Raw genomic sequence first — 21,851 nt, forward strand, 5'->3', positions numbered from 1 at the left:
AAAAATCACTTTGGCAGGGGTAGGAAGAGATTCTATGCAAGGACCAGGTAAAAGACCACTATAGTGGTCCAGACAAGAAATAATAAGAATCTGAACTAAGGTATTGGCTGCCGGAGAGAAGTCAAGGGAACAGATGTAAGAGATTTGTGGAGGTAAAACTTCAGTATTTAACAAATGACTGGAATGAAAAGTTGGGAATCAGAGTAATAGATTTTGAGTTAGAAAGGACCTCAAGAGCTATTGAGTCTAACCTCTTCATTGTACAGATGAAGAAAATGAGGATATGAAAGGTTAAGTGACTTCTCCAAGGTCACATAGCTAGGAAGAATATTAGACAGGATTTGAGCCCAGATAGTCCTAACTCCAAGCCTAGTACTCAGTCCACTACAAGGATGTGAACCCAAGAAGCTGAAAGATTGGAGGTGCCCCAGATATGAATAAGAAAGTTCAGAAGGGAGGGAGGGGTTCTGAGAAATATTTTGGGATATGTTGTAGACATGTTGTATATGAGATATCTAACAGATATCTAGTTTGAAATGCACAAAAAGATTTGGCATTGAAGGACTGGACTTTGAAGAAAGAGAAAAAGATATGGTCTATACCTTCAAGGAACGTATTCTCTATTTAGAAGGAAAACTTTTCTACATCAAAGTATCTGACAACACAAGGTATGCATTATATGTAAATGAGTTAAATAGATATATAAGGAACTTATTTAAATGTGACTTAAATTTAAATTTAAAACTGATTTTAAAAATAAGAGCCATTTCCCAAATGATAAATGAATAGTCAATTTTCAGAGAAAGAAATCTGAGCTATTAATCCTTATGTGAAAAAAAAGTCCAAATCACTGAGAATTAGAAAAATACAAATTAAAACAACTGAGTTTCTATTTCAGCCCCATCAGATTGGCAAAGTTAATAAAAGTGGAAAATAATAGATGTTGTAAGGACTTGGGAAAAACAACAATAACATATTGTTGTTGGAGCAGTGAATGTGTCAACCTATTCTGAAAAACCAATGTCACTAAACTGTGCATACTCTTTATCTAGTAATACCACTATTATGCTTACCTCTAACCCATCCCCCCCAAAGAGATCAAAGAAAAAAGTGAAAAGGACTCTGCGCACAATTATTTATAACAGATTTTTTCATGGCAGCAAAAGGAGTGCTCATTAATTGGGGATGACTGAATAAATGATGGTATATGATTATACAAAGTAATAGCAATAATGTATAATGATCAACTATGAATAACAACTATTATAAGTAATGCAAGGATCCAAGACACTTCCAAGAGACTTGTGACAAAAAAAGCTATACACCACCGTAGAAGAAACTGATGGAGTCTGAATGCAGATCACAGTATACCATTTTTCACTTTATCTCTTTCATGAATCTTTTTTCTTGCATAAGTGCTAAATAGCTTCTTTCACAACATGACAAACATTGAAATATGTATTATGTGGTAGCACCTGTATAACCTATAGTATATTGGGAAGAGGGAAAAGGAGAGAGGAAAGGAGAGAACATGGATCACAAAATGTCAGAAAATTATTATTAAAAATTGTTTCAAAATGAAAACATAAAATAAATGTTGTATTATATGAATGTAATTAAATATTATATTTGTTCAAAAATGAAGAGGATGGTTTCAGAAAAAACTAAGAAGACTTAAATGAACTGATACAGGATGAAATAAGCAGAACCTAAAACTCTTAAACAATAAAGACAAACATTATAACAACAAACAACTTTGAAAAACTTAGAACTCTAATGAAAACAGTGACCAACCACTATGACAGAGAACCAATGATAAAAATATACCATACACCTGCCTGACAAAGAGGTGATAGACCAAACACATATTTTTTTGGACATGGTCGATGTGGAAATTTGTTTCACTAGACTATGCATATTTACTACGAGTTGCATATTTAATACAAACCCTCCTCCCCCTGCGAACATAGATTTTTACTAATTTAAAAGAAATAAAAGTACTCAAATCAGTGGTAGAAGACAGTGGCAAGTACTATAGACTTCAGGGGAGGGATGGATCAGAGTTATCAGAAGTAATTGAAGTAATCAGAAGTAGACTAGAAATTGGGACTTGACTTCGAAAATAAGTGCATAGGGTGGGCATTTCAGATATGTGGAAGACTCTAAAGAAGGGAGAGAGAGGGACTGTGCCTGTGATTTTATTACATGGGAAGTTACAGGTGAGGAAATTCCTTCTACCAATGTAGTACTTTCTCATAACTTATAGACCTGGGAGTTGGCTAGAGCCATAAGAGGCTCAATGACTTGCCCAGAAGTATTCAGCTACTATGTGTCAGAGACGAGACTGAATCCAAATCCCACTGGCTTTGAAGATGGCTCTATATTCTTGCTGAATCTCAGTCAGCTTTTACTATAATTATTTGTGTATATTACTTTGTTTTCTGGCTATATTGTAAACTACAAGTAGAAGCATGTGGTATCACCATTCCCTGTCCCACTCTCCATAATACAATATAAATCAAGAAGCATTTATTAAATGCATTGTAATGCACAGAGCAGTCTATCACATTCTGGGGCTATAAATACAAAAGTGAAAAACTGTCTCTGCAGAGATCATAGGTTCACAAGTCTAGATTTGGGAGGAACATAAAATTCTATCTAGTCCAACCTCCTCATTTTATAGCTAAATAAATTAAAATCCCAGGGAAGTAAACTGACTTGCCCAAAGTCAATCAGGTAACATATATGTCACATCTTGGATACTATGACTTGTATTCTTCAAAAGAGACTTGGCATTCTGATGGAGGTGCAAGGTACAGGACCTACACCTAGAAGAGTGCTTTAGCCACTGTGTCATGCTCACTTAAGGAAGTTATATGTGAGATTTTAGCTCAATGTAAGAAAAATGACAATTTTAACTGTCCAAAAGTGAATTGGGCTGCCCTGGGAAGCAGTGAATACCCTATCACTGGAGAGCCGAAAGCAGAGGCTGGATACTGCTTGTTGGTGACATTATAGAGTGAATTCTTGTTCTGGTATGGATTGGACTATATAGCCACCCCTTTCACCTCATCTGAGTTCTGCAATAATTCTTTTTTAACCTTTAAGCAAATAAATACATAAATGTGAGATACTATTACTCTAACATGTAAATTATAATTAAGGTAATCTATGACCAGATGGATAGGCGTATCACCATTTTTCTTCACATATTTTCTTGAATATTTCACTTTCCAGCTATGATGTCTTTAGTACTCACTGACAAAAGAATGAATTAATATTTCTGTTTGTTGATCAATGGGTCTAATTCTTCATGCCTCTGTTTAGAGTTTCATGGCAAAGACACTGGAGTGCTTTGCCATTTCCTTCTCGAGACAAACAGGGTTAAGTGACTTGCCCAAGGTCACATTAATTAGTAAGGGTCTGAGGCTAAATTTGAACCCAGTAAGATTATAAGCCCTGTGTGCTAGCCACTATAGCACCTAAATGAACCACAAAAGAATAATAAATAGATGACTAATAGATTTAAAATATTATCTATTGGTAGTAATTCATATTACAACTGTAATTATTGGTCTCTTTGGTTTAGTGTCCTAGATCAGTTTCTCCATGTTGGTAGACCTCCTTACCTAACGAATTATTGGTTTCAAAATTTTAAAGTTTCCTTTTTCTAACTTTCGTACAGACTTTTGGAAGGAATCATCTGGCGTCCATTCAAGATATAAATATTGAAAATGTTTTGGTCATGCATCCATAGCTAAGTCATGAGTTCTTTGAAGGCTAAGATGATATCATGGGTTTCTTTGGTAAAGGAGACCACAGAATGGGTGCAATAAATATTTGTTCATTTATTGATTGCTAGCTCTAGATTGTACTTGCAGAGGAGTACAATTGGAAAGAAGTGCTGCATTTAGAGTCAAAAGACCTCACTTCAAATACATTCACTTACTACTTGTATAACCTGAGTGTAGTAACTAACCTCTTTGAGCCTCAGTTTCCTCATCTGTAAAATGAGAAACATGGACTAGATGATTTCTGAGGTCTCTTTCAGTTCTAAATATTTGATGACCTTGACTGAATTTGACAGGTAGTGTTAGAAGAATAAAAAAAGGTGAAGCAATAAAAACAGAAAAGATTACCTACAAGGAAAAATCCTAAACTCAAACTAAGTGGATATTAAGGACTGTCAGATTCCTTACACATAATATAAAATGAATGATAAACAGAAGAGGGAAAAGATAGAGAAGATAAACAAACCCATGGAGTTATTAGGGTCCCGCAAAGACAAGTCACTCAATGAATATTTACTGAGAGCAAAGACTTGGGCTAGGTGCTGAAAGGGTTATAAGATTAGTTTATCACACACTCCAGAAGTTTACAATCTAATTGAAGCTCCTATCACAGTGGGTCAATTACAAGTTGCTATGAATTCAGTCTTGTTAATCTTAAGCTTTCACAGATGTTCAGAAAGACTGATTCATTTCTTATGTACTCCCAATCACATTCCCCACAATGACTCCTACAGGCTCTTCCTACTCTTCTAAAGAGCACAATACTCTTCCTACTCTCCCTATAACTTTGCTTCCTTTTTTTTCTTTTAATTCAGAAGGTCAGAATCTTCTGTTAACTACACTCTTCTATAATTCAAAATGTTTTCATGCCTTTAATTTGTTGCTGTTGTTGTTCAGTTGTGTCCAACTTTTTGTAAACCCATTTCTTGGCAAATATAATGAAGTTTTGGGGTTTCTTTTCCATTTCCTTCTCCAGAATATCTCCATTTTGCAGATGAGGAACTAAGGCAAACAGGGGTTTAAGTGACTTGCCCAGGGTCACACAGCTGATAAGTGTCTGAGACCAAATTTGAACTCAGATATTCCTGACCCTAGACCCGATGTTCTATTCACTATACCACCTAGCTGCCCCCATTACTTTTAATATCCAAAAACCATGCTTTAACTACCAGTTAGAGGAGGGGTTGGCAACCTTTTTGGCCGTGAGAGCCATAAACGCCACATTTTTTAAAATGTAATTTCATGAGAGCCGTTCAGTGCTCACAGTGAACACTCCTGTAACAGCGCCTGAAAAAAAAAATTGACTTTATGGCTCCTGCAGAATGAGCCATATCTGGCCCTCAAAAGAGCCAGATATGGCTCAATAGCCATATGTCGCCGAACCCCTGAGTTAGAGTATGCTGTTATTTCCTACTGCTGAGCCTCCTTGATTCTGATCATCTGCCTATCTACCTATACTTTTTACTTCCATCAACTACAGCTGAGACCTCCCTTAATCATCTACTCTGCCCCTGTAATTGCATCTGGTTTTTAGATTCCAGCCATTCCTAGGCCAGTTTATTTTTCCCTTAAGCCTACAATATCATGATTATCAGATGAGTTTTTTTTTTCTAAAAGTCTTGTTAAAAAAAAAAAAAATTGTCGGACTTCCGGGTTAAGATGGCAGCAGAGTAAAAAGCAGCTGCTTAACCTCTCCTAACCAAAACATATAGGACTCCTCTAGGGGACATAAAAACAAATCCAGATGAATGAAGGGACCCCACAACAGGGTGGAGTATTGAAGGTATGTGGAATCTGGGCATCTCCATGCTATAAAGGGGTGAAACAGCTCTCACTAAAACATGAGCTGAGCAACCCCCTACCTCCACACCACCTATAGTGCCAAAGCCAGCACACAAAAGTTAGAGCAAGTTTGGGGTATCCATTAAGTCCTTGACAACTACCTGGGGTCACCAGGGCTGGTCCTGAGAGTATCAAGACTTAAGACCCCAAGAGGCTAAAGAACGTGGACTTTGAACACAGACCCTGAGCACAGGTACAGTTTCAGCTGCAGACACAGATTCTAAGCCCAGGCACGGACCATGTGTGGGGACCCAGTGCTGGGGGGTGCACAACTGTGGAAGCAGTGCCCTGAGACTGTTAAAGGAGCTTCAGGTAGAGGAACAAGCAAGGGGACCACCAGGAGGCTTGACCCTGACAATAACTAGAATTAAGACCTAAGGAGCCCAAAGAGTGCAGACAGACCCTGGGCATGAGGATAAAGCTGAGAGGGCCCTGGGCTAACAATGGCAAGCCAGAGACAAGAATCTCAGAAGAGAAAGATCAAGAAGAAAATTTTAACACTCAACAACTTTTACACAGAAAAAATCCAGACAACAGAACAAACAGCAGAGGAGAACAAACAAGTAATAATATCCAAACCTTCCTCAAAAAATGAAAACTGGTCACAAGCTATTGAAGAGTTCAAATCTGAGATTATGAGAAAGATGGTAGAGAACTGGCAATAAAATAACAGTTTAAAAGGCAGAATTTCACAATTACAAAGTGAGGCTCAGAAATCAAATGGATTGATAAGCAAATTGAAGACCAGAAATGACCAGCTGGAAGACTTGAAGAACCAAACAGGCCATATTCAAAAGGAAAATCAAAAGATGATAGGCAAAAACCAGTCTCTAAAGGCCAGAATTGGGCAATTAGAAAAAGATGCCCCAAAATCAAGAGAATTGATAAGCAAATTTGAGACCAAAATCAAGCAGCTGGAAAACAGGATAGACCAAATCGAAAAGGAAAATCTAAAGAATATAGCAGAAAACAAGTCTCTAAAGACAAGAATTGGGCAAGTAGAAGCCAAAGATCTCTCAAGACAACAAGAACAAATAAAGCAAAGTCAAAAGACTGATAAAATAGAAGGAAACATGAAATATCTCACTGAGAAATTGACAGATCAAGAAAACAGGTCTAGAAGAAATAATTTGAGAATCATTGGTCTTCCTGAAAAAGCAGAAATTAATAGAAATTTGGACTCTATACTAAAGGAAATTATTCAGCAAAATTGCCCTGAAGTTCTACAACAAGAGGGCAGTATAGAAACATTGAAAGGATCCATAGATCACCCTCTACACTAAACCCTGAAAAGACAACCCCCAGGAATATAATAGCCAAATTCAAGAGCTTCCAAGTAAAAGAAAAAGATTTACAAAAAGCCAGAAAGAGATAATTCAGATATCAAAGAGCACCAATCAGGATCACACTACAAGACCGCAAGGCTTGGAATATGATATTCAGAAAGGCAAGAGAACTGGGTCTACAACCAAGGATCACCTACCCATCAAAATTGACTACATACTTCCAGGGGAAATTATGGGCATTCACCAAGATAGAAAATTTCCAAGTATTTGCACAGAAAAGACCAGGACTAAATGGGAAGTTCGATATCCAACCACAAAAACCAAAAGAAACATGAAAAAGTAAATAAGAAACAGAGAGGAAAGAAAGAAAACTCTTATTTTTAAATTTGCCTCTTTAAGGGCTTCAATAAAATCTAATTATTCATATTCCTATATGGAGAAATGTTATGTGTAATTCTCTGTAGGGAACTCTATTAACTATTATAGTATCCACTATTATAGTAATTAGAAGAATTATTCATAGGGAGAGGTTGGAGTAGTAAATGGTCTAAGATGATATGGGGGTGGGTGGGAAAGAAGGGGGTGAATAGTAGAGGACATCAAGAGAAACTTGAATGAATAAGAAAAATAGCATATTCTCTTACACATAAAGAGGGCATAGGAAGGGGAGGGGATGAATACTATTATAAGAAGGAGAGGAAGAGAGCATTAAGAGGTAATATTTAAACCTTACTCTTAGTGGAATTCTGAGAGGGAAGAGTAGCTATATCCATTGGGATATAGAACTCTATCTAACCCTACTGAGAAAGTCAGAAGGGATAAACCAAGGGGAACAGGAGAGTAGGGAGGTCAAAAAAGGGAGGGGAGGAGAAGGGAGAGGGAATTCATTAGGCCTTAAAAATAAAAAGAGGGGAGTAACAAGGGAGGGGGTAGAAAGGGTAGTAAATCAAGGAAGGGGACAAGGGTTACTGGTTTAAAACAAATCATTGGTTTAAAAGGAAATAGCCTAAGAAGAAGGGGTAGAACTAAGAGAGGATACCAAAATGTTGGGGAATACACAACTGATAATTATAACTCTGAATGTGAATGGGATGATTGATTATACTAAATTAAAAAGCTTTTGTACAAACAAAAACAATGCAACCAAAATCAGAAGGGGAACAACAAATTGGGAAAAAAATCTTTATAACAAAAAACTCTGACAGGGGTCTAATTACTCAAATATACAAGGAGTTAAATCAATTGTATAAAAAATCAAGCCATTCCCCAATCGATAAATGGGCAAGGGACATGAATAGGCAATTTTCAGATAAAGAAATCAAAACTATCAATAAACACATGAGAAAGTGCTCTAAATCTCTAATAATTAGAGAAATGCAAGTCAAAACAACACTGAGGTATCACCTCACACCTAGCAGATTGGCCAAAATGATAGTAGGGGAGAGTAATGAATGTTGGAGGGGATGTGGCCAAATTAGGACATTAATGCATTGTTTGGTGGAGTTGTGAACTGATCCAACCATTCTGGATGGCAATTTGGAACTACACTCAAAGGGCTATAAAAGATTGCCTGCCCTTTGATCCAGCCATACCATTGTTGGGTCTGTACCCCAAGGAGATCATAGATAAAAAGACTTGTACGATAATATTTATAGCTGTGCGTTTTGTGGTGGCAACAAACTGGAAAAGGAGGGTATGCCTTTCTATTGGGGAATGGCTGAACAAACTATGGTATATGTTGGTGATGGAATATTATTGCACTAAAAGGAATACTAAACTGGAAGAATTCCATGTGAACTGGAAAGACCTCCAGGAATTGATGCAGAGTGAAAGGAGCAGAACCAGGAAAACATTGTACACAGAGACCAATACACTGTGGTAAAATAGAATGTAATGGACTTCTGTACTAGTAGCAATGCAATTACCCATATCGATTCTGAGGAACTTATGGCAAAGAACGCTACCACATTCAAAGGAAGAACTACAGGAGAGGAAACACAGAAGAAAAGCAACTGCTTGAACACATGGGTTGAGGCGGACATGATTGGGGATGTAGACCCGAAACTACCACACCAATGCAACTATCAACAATTTGGAAATAAGTCTTGATCCATGACACATGTCAAAACGAGTGGAAATGTGCTTCGGCTATGGGGATGGGAGGAGGTCGGGGGGGGGGGGGGCGTGAAGGAGAAAGTAAGAACATGCATCGTGTAACCATGATAACTTTTCTAAAAAATAAAAATTATTTTTAAAAAAAGTGAAAAAAAATTGTCCCAGGGGGAAGCTGGGTAGCTCAGTAGATTGAGAGTCAGGCCTAAAGACGGGAGGTCCCAGGTTCAAATCCGGCCTCAGACACTTCCCAATTGTGTGACTCTGGGCAAGTCACTTGACCCCCATTGCCCACCCTTACCAGTCTTCCACCAAGGAGCCAATACACAGAAATTTTAAGGGTTTAAAAAAATATTGTCCTGTGGCTTATTTCAATTACTTTCAGACAAGACGAATTTCTCAATCCTCTCTGAAATAAAATCTTGAATGCAATTCTTTATCTGAAGGCTACAAATTTTATAAACTTTGTGGTTTTTTAGATTAAAATTCTGGTTCTTTTTATTGGAGAAATTGGGCAAACTGTCTAATTGATATGATTATATAAGAAAAAGAGCCATTCCTAAATATATGAATATGAAATATGTAAGAAAGAGCAAGAAGCTTTCAAAAGAAGAAATAAAAACTATTGACAGTCATATGAAAGAATGCTATAAATTATTACTAATAAGAAAAAAGACCTCTAAGAGTAAAGACCTTATATTCATCAGATTAGGATCATAGGTTTAGAGCTGGAAAGATCTCAGAAAATATCTAGTGTGACCTTTTTTATGGATGGAGATGCTGAGGCCTAGAGAAGTTGTAACTTATTAAAAAAGTTATGCAGGTATTAAAGGGAATGCCAGAAAACCAGTGCCCTTTCCATTGTACCATTCTTCACTCACAAGGTTGAGAAAAAAGTTAAGTGAAACAAAAGTTTTAGAGAGATAGGCATATCAATATTCTACTGGTGGAGCTATGAATCAATCCAAGTGCTCTGAAAAATAATTTGGAACTCTACTAGAAATATCAGTAAACTATACATACTCATTAACTCATGAATACCACTTCTGGGTTCATTTCCACAAGAAGGGCAAAGAAATGGAAAGGACCATAATACAAAACTACTAAAAGCAACACTTCTGTGATAGCAAAAAAAAAAAAAAAGCAAAACTGGAAACAAAGTAGGTACTCATCTATTGGAGAATGAACAAATTGTGACACATACAATGTAATAGAAAATTGGCCTGACAAATATCAAGAATTCAGAATAACTGGCTACTCATATAGAACTGAGAACACTTTACTCAATAACAACAATAATATAAAGAAAACAAGACTGAAAGACATAACCCTGATCAAAAATGAAGGTAAATCTTGATTCCTGGGGAACTGGTAGTGAAATATACTTCCTTTCTCTTAGAACGATGGTAATAGACAATAGGTATGGAATGAGGTATATGCACATTGATAGACATGGTCAATCATCAATTTGTTTTTAGGGCACTATTAGAGGGAAAGGAGGTAATTTGGAAATGAGATTAATGTAAAAGCAATGGGGAAAAAAGCAAACATTGTAAACTGTTATCTATTTACTTAAAGACATCCAGTGAGAAAGAAAACTTCTTACTTCTGGAGGTAGCCAGCCCATTCTACTTTAGGACAGCTCTAATTGTTTTTAGGTTTTCCTCCCATCAAACCTAATATTGCCCTTTGCAACTTCCCCTCATGGCTCTTATGTTTGACCTCTAAAGCTAATCACAAGTCTAACATATCTTCCACATGACAGCCCTTCAAATAGGTGAAAATAGATGTCATATCATCTGTCTCTAGCCCCCACCATCCACCTCCAACAACATAAGCCATATCTTCTCTAGGTTAAATATTTCCATTTTCAACGTCCAATTCCCATATGGCATTAATGTGAAGACCCTTTAACATCTTAGTTGCCCTCCTTTGGATGATTTCCAACTTTTCAATGTCCTTCCTAAAATGTGGTTCCCAGAATTGAACATAATTCTCCAAACTGTTATGACCAGACAGAGTAGAAAAGGAGTGATTATCCTCTAATTCCTATACTCTATGCTTCTCTTTATAATTAGGGCTAAATGAGGCACAAAAGAAAAAAATGGATTTTTTTTTCCTTTTATAGGAAGAAGAGCAAAGAACAATGGAAATTTCAAAGAGGCCTAAGGATGTATCATTTTTTCCCTTCAAATCTTATGTCTTTGTTTTGTTTTGCTTTTTTACTTTAAAGCCACTAAGGAACATTGAGTGCTTAACAATCTTGGTTTTTTTCCACAACATTTCCTCTTTTCCTTGACAATGCTAGGAGAATTGCATCTATTTTCCTACAAAGAAATGGACACATCTGGAGGAGCCCACTGCCATTTTGGCAACATGTTCTCTAAGATTTGTCACTTTCAAATGTCAAATAAGTCTCTCTCCCGTACTGGCCTGATGAACCCTCTTACGTGGACTGCAGCCATTCTCTGGCACTAACTGTGACAGTTTGCAGCAAGGTTTATGTTCCTATCTAATTTCAGTTACATCCCTTCCTTGTCCCTTGAGGCTCATCTTTATGGAGAAATAGGCACTTGGCCGAGGATGTTGGAATTGAAAATTCCTTGCTAATTATTTAATTTTCAGCTGGCACATACCACAGTCTTTTAAGTTGAGGGAAAGCTATAAGTCTATTACCTTGCTTAACCACTGAACAAACTGCCACTTATAATTAAATATAAATAAATAGCTCTATCTCTTCAGTCCCTTCCTTCCTCCTCTGCCCCTCTCCTTCTCCCACCCTAATGTGCTAAAGATCACAAGCTGATTCTTATGGAATAATGAAGGCAGGTACAATTTTGCCCAATTCATTCTATCATAACTTTCTAAAACTTCTCTTAAAACTCTCCAAGACTGGTAATTAAGAAAAGGATATTTCAAATTAGTTCATAATAAGCCTAATTATTTCTTAAGGCAGGCACTCAGGATAGTTTTCAGAAGTTTATTTTTATTTTAGACACTCAAGACAGAATCACCCATCTCACCTATATTTGACTGACGTGTGCCTTGCTTCTTCTCACCAAGGCTTACAATGTTCCACATGTTCTCCATTTCTACTGTGGACAGAATAGAATGAAATGAACCTAGGCCACAACAGAAGAGCATCTGGTTAAATATGGAGAAGTGGCTTGAAATTCAAATTTTGGAAGGGTCTCAGTTAGTTGTCTTCATACCCTTGTTCCCAAAGATACTTTATATAACATACTGTACATGTGAGTATACATCCATAAACATGCATTTGTACATGTGTGAGTGTATTATTTACTTATCTTTGAATATATTTCCTCCTAGTAGAATATAAGCTCCTTGAGGGCAGGAAATATTTATTCCTTTGTATTCCCCACCCAATATTATGCATAGTGCCTAGATGAATGAATGGATGAGTGTTAGAATTTCTTTTTCTCTAGATTATTTTTTTATGAAAATGACATCAGCCTTGTCTAGAATTATATTAAGAATACTCTAAACCTGCCTGAAAGCAGAAAAGTAGACTAATTGATTCTAGGAGAAAGCTTGAAGCTTTATTATTTTATGCTACCCTTAATCTAGGCTGATTAGAGAAACCATTTATACATTTAACCAGGTTTTCCCAGAGTATTAATTCCCCCCAGAGATAAGTTGGAACACTTATAGGGATACAATCCCTCTTTGAGGCCACTGGGGTACCATTTAGTACTCCTTGGCAGTAATTTACTAAATGGCACCCTAGTGGCTCAAAAGTAAGCATTCTTCTATAAAACAGCTTCATTTACAACCAAGGAAGAATTCTCTCAATTGTGTATGGGCAGCATATGGTGGGCTAAAGGATATTAACATGTTCCTATTAGAATGAGGTTTATAAAACACAAATGCTTGCCCCCAGTTTGAGGCCTTGGGATACTGAAGACTCAGGATGAATCTAAGACAAAAGGCTAAACAAGGTGAAATTTATCTCTTGTGGGAGACTATCTCTATTTCAGACTAACGCCTCCCTAAGCATTGTAGGATGATGGAATGATTTCTAGAACATGATTTTGATTTGCCACTTGCGAGATATGTGACTGCCAAAAAAAAGACAGTTAATACACATTCTTGACTTGATTTAATGATAATTTCATTCTTGGAAAAATGGTGGAAAGAATGATGGCAACTTCATTTTTATCAGAACCTGACCAACAAGGATGAACTGAATACCAAAATAGGGATGATGGAAACATTGTCTTCAACATATGACAGAGTAGGATAAAGCCACACATAATCTAATATGTAGCCTAAGTTTCTGGAGAGCAGATTTCAAAAAAGGAATAGGTAGAATTCCCTGACTTAAAATCAGAGTTTTAACTAAGGCAGGGAAACTAGGACTTTGCCCCAGAGCACTGAAAATAGAAGGTATTGTGAGAATTTGCAGTCTTCCTATAGCTTAGAAATAACATGTAGTTATCTTGCATAACTAGCAAAAAAAGGAAACTATCAGATGGGTTTTCTCCTTTTTCTGTAATGACATCCCAAATGACTTCTTCCCTGGCTCACCTCAATCTCTTGATCTCTTATACACTAATTTTACCAGTGGCAGCCTTTCCTACAATAGCCTCATAGACTCACCCTGGGTATATTTTGTGTCATTGTCTATCCTAGAAACAAAAATTTCTAATTACAACTATGCCTAAAATTTTACAACTAGAAGTTAGCCCAGGAGGGATAGATCACTTTCACAAATGAAATTCTGATGATGCAAATACAAAAGATCCTAATGAGGAAGAAAAAGGGGAGTTGGTTGAAGAGATTAGTGTGGATGCACAGAAAAATCTTTGACATGTACAAATGATGGGAGCAAGGGTAGTAGCAGAAGACAAATAAAAAAGAGCATTATAATCATTTAGAAAAAGTAGCAGGAACATTGAAGCTCACAACGAAGAACTATCCAGGTTAACCATGTTCATTTCTCTCCCTGAAAGCAATCCTACCTCTTGCCTAGGTACCTTTTTAGACTAGAGATATGTCTGCCTCAGTGTCTCTTTCCTCCAATTAGTACATTACTACCAAGAACTTTCTTTGGAAGAAGCACCCAGGTAAGCAAGACTCACTTTCTCCCATCTCTGATCCTGACTTTCTGGACTTAAAGGAGTTGCCCATAGGTAAGTACACTGCCCCCCTAATCCCCTATCCTATCCCTGCTTTTTCAGTTTCCTTTTATGTGTTGTCTTCTCTTGTAAGAATATAAACACCTTAAGAGTAGGGGATTTCTTTCTTTTTGTTTGTATTTATATGTCTAGAGTTTAGCATAGTGCTTAGCATAGAATATGCACCTAAAACTTATGAATCTATGTCTTCATTTTCAAAGAGGACCAATGACATTTTGGGGTGATATCTTGACTTGCTTGTGAATTAAATTTAAGTGAGGCAGTTAAATAAAGTCACCAGTCTCACTCTTTCTTCCAGAGCCTTTGAAGTCTAGTGGCAAGACAAAAGTCAAGACTACTGATGATGGCCCAAGATACAGGGGACAACCAAGCTCCAGAGTGCCTGCTTCAGGCACTTTTATGGATATTGACACAAATCGCCCTTTCCCCTGGGAGAAATGCTCAAATATTTGGGGCAGACATTTCCCTAACTCACTGACAAGTTTGAGACACGTCAATTGCCCCCAACCTGCTTTAACCTATCTGCTAAGACAATTTTCCTGGGGTGTAATCCCTGCACCTGCTACAGCATCTTGGAGCCACTAGTGAGAGTTGGGTGACAGGTGGACACCAAAGGTGGATGAACAGCCCTGAAAAGGGCTCAGAAAGCCTTCAAACTGGAGGTACTGGTTCTCCCCAAACCCCTATCTATCATCTCTCCATTTGTCTGTCTGTTTGATTATCTGTCTTTCTACATATCTTTCTATTTCATGAGCTTTAGCTTCCTACAAATGCCAAATGTAACAAAAAATAGTTTATTTTCAAACTGTATTTAGGGAAGAGGATGATCAGATGATCTGTCTAGAGTGGATGAAATGCTGATGGACAATTATGAGCAGGTAGAACAAGTCAAGTCTTATTTTGTTTCATTTCTATCTGACAAGCAGAATGGTTTTTATTCCAGGAAGAATAGAAGAAAAAACTTGGTTAGGAAGGAGTTGAAATCTAAGATAAATGATGAAATGCTAAGAGACTGCCAAGCTTTCCTCAACAAATTAGCAGAACATGGAGGAGGGAGCAATATTCCAGAGAACTTAAAGAACTAGTTCATATAAATGCTGAGTTACTATCACTGATCTTTGCAAGTTAGTGAGAATGCAAAAGGTTAGCATAAGGCAAATGTCTAAATAAAATAAAACAAAAGAGGGTAATGTATTTAAACAAAAGAAGAGTAAATTTGAATCTCAATCCAGGTAATGTATCACAATTCAGGTATAATATTATAATTCAATTTATAATTATAGTATTATAATATAATTACAATGAAATTGATATTATAATAATTATAACATTGTAATTTAATTAATAAATATAATCCAGAATATGTTATTAAAGGGAAACTTTCAGAATATTTGAAAAGTGGTGATCACTAAGAGCCACCATGGCTTCATCAAGAACAGATCATTATGGGGGCTTCTAGGTGACTCAGTGGATAAAGAACCAGGCCTAGAGATAGGAGGTCCTGGGTTCAAATCTGGCCTCAGACACTTCCTGCCTGTGTGACTCTGGGCAAGTCACTTAAGCCCAGTTGACTAGCCTCTGCCACTCTTCTGCCTTAGAACCATATCTAGTATTGATTCTAAGACAGAAGGTAAGGGTTTAAAAAAAACAGATTGTTACAGTCTAACCCCATATCCTTTTTCAATAGAATCACTAGACAAGGAAATGTCATAACAAATGAATGCCTGAATTTCACCAAAACATTTGCCAAAATCTCTCATGTTATACTTGTGAACACAATGGACAGCTTTTTACAAATACAATTAAGTGGAATGAGAACTGGTTGAGTGGCTGGACCCAAAGAAAGTGAGCCATGGGTCAATGATAATCTGGAAGAATAACTTTGGAATTCCCCAATGATCTGTCCCTGATGCTTTGCTATAAACCACTTTTGTTAATGACTTGGATGATGTTTTATTAAATCATAGATGTCACAAAGAAGAGAAGGATTGTTAACACCCAGGATGTCAGTCAGGATCCAAAAAGATCACGGCAGGTTAGAACAATGGGCCAAATCTACTAAGGGATAAATATAAAGTCCTCTACTTGGACTCAAAATATCAATTTCATTAGAAAATGATTAATTGGTCAATCAATAAGCATTTATTAAGCACCTAACATGTACTAGGTACTTATGTCTAGTATATGACAGCTTATGTGAAAACAATATGCAGGTTTTAAGGAACTGAAAGATCAATATATGCCAACAGTTTTAGACAGCAGCAAAACAAACAAACAAAAAGCCCTGAGCTGAATTCAGGGAAGCATACTATTAATAAAGAGAAAGGGAAGGGAATGTCCTTCTTGTACCCTGTTCTATTCCAACTTTGGATATTATGTTGAGTACTGAATAACACCTTTTAAGAAAGTTCTTAACAAGCCAAAGAGCCTCCACTGGAGAGTAACCAGGATGGAGGAGGGAGATTTTGCCACATAATGACTTATGAAATTAAAAACAAAGACAAAAAACTGAGAATGTTTGGCCTGAAAAAGAGAAAATGTAGGGGGATGGTCTTCTAATAGTTGTCTTTCATTTTCCACAGCTTTTCATATAGAGGAAGTCAAGTCAAATTAAGAAGCATTTGTTAAGTGCTCGCTCTGAGTCGGGTACCTTGCTAAGCATTGAAGATTCAGAGAAAGGTAAAAAATAGTCCCTTATCTTAAGGAACTCATAGTCCAGTCGAGGAAACCAATGCAACCAACTGCGTACAACCAAGATATATACAGAATAAATTGGAGTTAAACTCAAAGGGAAGGCATGAAGATAAAGGAAGACTGGGATGAGATTTCTTCCGCTTGATCCAGTAGCCAGAACTTAGAGAAATGTATAGAAGTTACAAAGAGGCAGATTTTGCCCTAATATAAGGACAATTTCCTAACAATTAGAGGCCTCTAAAAGTAAAATGTACTACATGAATAGGTAGTGTATTCCTCATCAGTCGAGGCTAGAGGACCAGATGTCAGGCCAGTGTAGAGAGCTTCCCTTTTCTGGTAAGGGTTGAATTAGACATGCAACATTGAGACTCTGATTCTAGATTTTGTTATTATACTTAATTTCTATAAACCTCAGTTTCCCTCTTTGTCTCTCCTCATCTCTGTCCCACAGAATCACTTCAAGAAGTCCAAGTACTACCTATGAAATAAAGTCTTTTCTGATTTATAATAACACTAGTGCCCTTCCTTCCTAATTACTTTCCATTTAACTACCTTGTATTTTATAAACTGAGTCACAAAGAATCAGACATGACTGAATGGCTGAACAACATTTGTTCTCTTCATAATATACATGTATATAATTGTTGTCTTCATCATTAGAATGTGAGGTCCTTGAGGGCAATGATTGTTTTATTCTTATATTTATCTTATATAGTCTTATATTTATATTTAAGGGTGACAGAATATAATGTATATGATAGCATTTCCCCAGAAAAGAAGTAGAGTTTTAAGCCCTGCCCATGATAATGTGGTAGACCTTTGAATTCTTGTTTATAAATCATGTGGTAGTGGTTGGTTTTTTTAATTAGTTTATGAATACTCCCCCATAGGGAAGGCAACCTCTTTCCCTAGCTGAGAATAAGGGAAAGATGCTTGGTCTTTACTGGGCTTCAGGTGTGTCTATCTGCTAAATTCAGCCAACAGTATGAAATCTTAAGATCACAGATTGAAAACTGAAAGAGATCTAAAAGATCATTGAGTTCAACCCCCTTAGTTTATAGATGAGTAAACGGAAGACCAAAGAAGTTGTATAACTTACCTAAAGTCACCCATGCTGTAATAAACAAAGAAATAATTCAAACTCGGATTTTCTGATTCCAAATCTCATTCTCTTTCCATTGAACCATGCTAAGAGCAAGTGTGAATTGACTTGTGAGTCCAGAGTCAGATTAGAGAACATGCTGGCTTGAAACAAAAAGTCATAGAAAGAAGATGAGAAGGGATAAGTGTCAAGGTTGGAATGGAGGCAGAAGAGGCAAGAAGAAAGACCTGGGTCATAAGATCAGGAACCCTCAATGATATAGGTAAGAAAAAGTTTTCATACAGGACTGAGCCAATAAGTACCTCACACAAGACATTCTATCTCCCAACCCCAGGCATTTTCGCTAGCTATAACCAATTCCTAAAATGCTTGCTCTCCCTCCCCATTTTTTTCTGGCTTCCCTGACTTTCTCCAACTCCCAAATAAAATCTCACCTTACACAGGAAGCCTTATCCTATCCTTCTTAATTCCAGTGCATTTTCTCTAATGATTATTTACAATTTCCCCATATGTAGCTAGTTTGTACATAGCTGCATGTATGCTGTTTTCCCCATTAAACTGCAGACTCCTTAAGGACTTTTTAAACTTTTATGCTTTTCTTTGTAACCCCAGATTTTGGTACATAGTGATTATTTAAAACATGCTTATTGATTGATTGATTTAGAACAAAGTAAAGCAAAAGAACAAATAGTTTGAAGTGAGGTCAAAGAATGCTAGACTTTAGCCAGAATGAAGGAGACACCTAAGCCTGAAACCTTGCCTTAAATACCAAGAAAAGGGGGCAGCTGGGTGGTTCAGAGGATTGAGAGCCAGGCCTAGAGATGAGAGATCCTGGGTTCAAATATGACCTCAGACACTTCCTAGCTGTGTGACCCTGGGCAAGTCACTTAACCCCCATTGCTTAGCCCTTACCACTCTTCTGCCTTGGAGCCAATAAACAGTATTGACTCCAAGACAGAAGGTAAGGGCTTTAAAAAACAAATAAATAAATGAATACCTAGAAAAAGAAGTCTCACTTCCCATTGTGGATATTAGTCATTGTTAGGGGAGAAATAAGCTTTACTAGACCATATGTACTGATATAATGGGTTAGGGGGACAATATCAAAGATGTCCAAGATGAAAAACTGTTTTAGGAAAGTTACTGACTAGCTTTCAAAATCTTGTATGCCATATTGAAGACTGAAATAGATTTCAGAGGGCTGTGGAAGGAGCTATGTTAGGTAACTCTTTGATGTTGAAACTGAAACTGAATTATTTTCAAGGGCAAAAAAATGAGTAAATGACCTAAGAACTTTATGTAAACCATGAACTGTTCTCCTCTTCATTTCTTAGTACAACCCTCTGCATTTCTAAATTCCTTTATACTACTTCTAAGTAAGGTTGCTATCCTTCACAAAGTTGGTATGCTCTAAAAAGGATCAGGGAAGGAGTGATTACAAATGAGTCTTTGGAATATACCAAATCCAAAAATGTTTAAGGAAATGGTGCATGCTTAGAAAGATCTTGATATTGAGAGGGGGAGGGAAATAATGCAGTTATGGCATGGATTCCTTAACTTTTTTTTTTGTATCCTGGACCCCTTTGGTAGTTTAGTGATACCAGGAGAACTCTTCTCAAAATAATGCTTTTAAACAAATAAAATACATAGGATAACTAAAGTAACCAGTTGTATTAAAACATACCAAAAAATTAATTTCCCAGGCTCCAGAACAAGAACCTCTGGATTAGGAAGTGCAAGAGGTCAATACACTTTTTCCATGATGTTAAATACTATATAAATGTAAGCCATTATCATGGATCTTATTATAATCATTATTATTTCAGTGCAAGCCATTCCAAATGACTTTGTTATGCTACCTGGTTGCCCAAGGCACCACTCTGCAGAATCTTACCCTTAACTATAATCGCAAGGAATTATGCCATTCTCCAAGTTTGTTTGTTTGTTTTTTTTTGACATCCTTTTTCCATCCTCCATCATAACATCACTGTCTTGTGCTCCATTCCTGTGATGGATAACTAATTCATGTTGTGGTATACATAGTTGATAAGTAGCTTAATGTGTTGTCATTCCTAAATGACATTGACCATGATGAAAAGGAGTGTCCCTCTGCCTCATCCCCAAAGAAGAAATCATGTAAAAATTCCAGACATCACAACTGATGGGAGAAAGAACTTTAATCTCCCTAACCATCCCCCGCCCTTTAATTATACTACATTGACCACCAAAGGCAGCAACCTACCCTACTTATAGATTAGATTAATCCAATTGTGATGTATCCTGCCACAGTTCTCTAGTCCCACATTTCCAAATGGACCATGGTTGGACAGTAAAAGATGCAGTGTAGCCATTGCTTTCAGACTTCTGCAGCCCTGGATGCATGATTGTGAATAAGCCCTTTCATCCCTCTTCATCTCAATTTCCTCATCTGTAAAAATGAAGTTTGTTGTGCTAGATAGTCTCTAAGGTCCCTTGAAGATCTAACCTTCTATGACTCTAAAGCATAATTGCTGTGTTAAATGTGCTAAGTCTCTATCAAAACATTTGGCAAAAGGCAGAATTGATGAGTGGGATTGGGGGCTACCGAGCTAACTCCAGAGCCACAGGTGGAAAACAGTTTTTGTGTAAGAAGCAAGAACCAGTACCAGCTTCAAAACAGAGTGTGAGCAATGAATGAAGAGCTATACCCTGGAGGCAGGCTGAAGGACCCTGACTCTTATACCCAATATAAGGAAATTCTGCAAAAGTTGTAAAATTTGCTGCAGTTTTCTATGGTCACCTCTACACATAAGGCCAGGTCTATCTTTTTAACTTCCCCTAAATTATTAGCAGCTAAACATCTTCCTTTGAATAACAATGATGCTCTAGTTATCATTACCCTCTAAATAAGTATCCCCCTCTAGGTAGTAGTGGGTACAGGGGAAATTACATTTGGATGAAGCTATTTTAGGAAAGCTTCACAGAAGAAGTGGTAAATAATAATAATAATAATAATAGCTAAACTGTATATAACATTTTATATCAAGCTCTTTACAATTATTTTCTCATTTGATCTTCAAAATAACCCTAGGAGGTAGGTGTTATTTTTATTATTTCTATTTTACAGATGAGAAAACTGAAGCAAACAGAAGTTAATTGACTTGCCCAGGGTCACAAAGCTAGTAAGTTTCTGAAGACAAATTTGAACTTGAGTCTTCTTGATTCCAGGCCCAGCATTCTATCCATTGTGCCATCTTATTGTTCAGTTGAGTCCAACATTTCTTGACCCTGTTTGGTGTTTTCATGGCAAAGGCATTGCAGTGGTTTGCCATTTGCTTCTCCAGCTCATTTGACAGATGAGGAAACAGAGGTAAACAGAGTTAAGTGACTTCCCCAGGGTCACACAGCTAGTAAGTGTCTAAGGCCAGAATTTGAACTCAGAAAGATGAGTCTTCTTGACTTAAGGTCTGGCGTTCTATCCACTGCACCACTTAACTTCCCTTTAAAGCTGAACTCTTAAGGATGAATAAAAGATAAGAGAGGGAGGGACTGAATCTGAAAAATTTTGCAGGAGGAGAATTCAGTAAGAGGAAGAATCCCTAGCTTCCTTCAAGATACTTTTTTCTGCTAGAAGCCATTCCCAGACCTCTTGACTGCTATTGCTTTTCCTTTGAGATTAACTTCTGGTGATATTGCATATGTCTTGTAAGTATAGAGTCATCTACATGTGATGAATTCCCATTAGAACATAAGCTTTTTAAGGGCAAAAACTGTGGGGCTTTTTTTGTGTTTTTTTTGTTTGTTTTTTTGCTTTTCAGTATATCCCTCATGTTTGAAACAAAATATACTTGTTGACTGACTGGATTACTAAAAATGCTGGTGAGAG

Source organism: Gracilinanus agilis, chromosome 2 (genome assembly GCF_016433145.1).
Source record: "Gracilinanus agilis isolate LMUSP501 chromosome 2, AgileGrace, whole genome shotgun sequence".
Classification (NCBI taxonomy): domain Eukaryota; kingdom Metazoa; phylum Chordata; class Mammalia; order Didelphimorphia; family Didelphidae; genus Gracilinanus; species Gracilinanus agilis.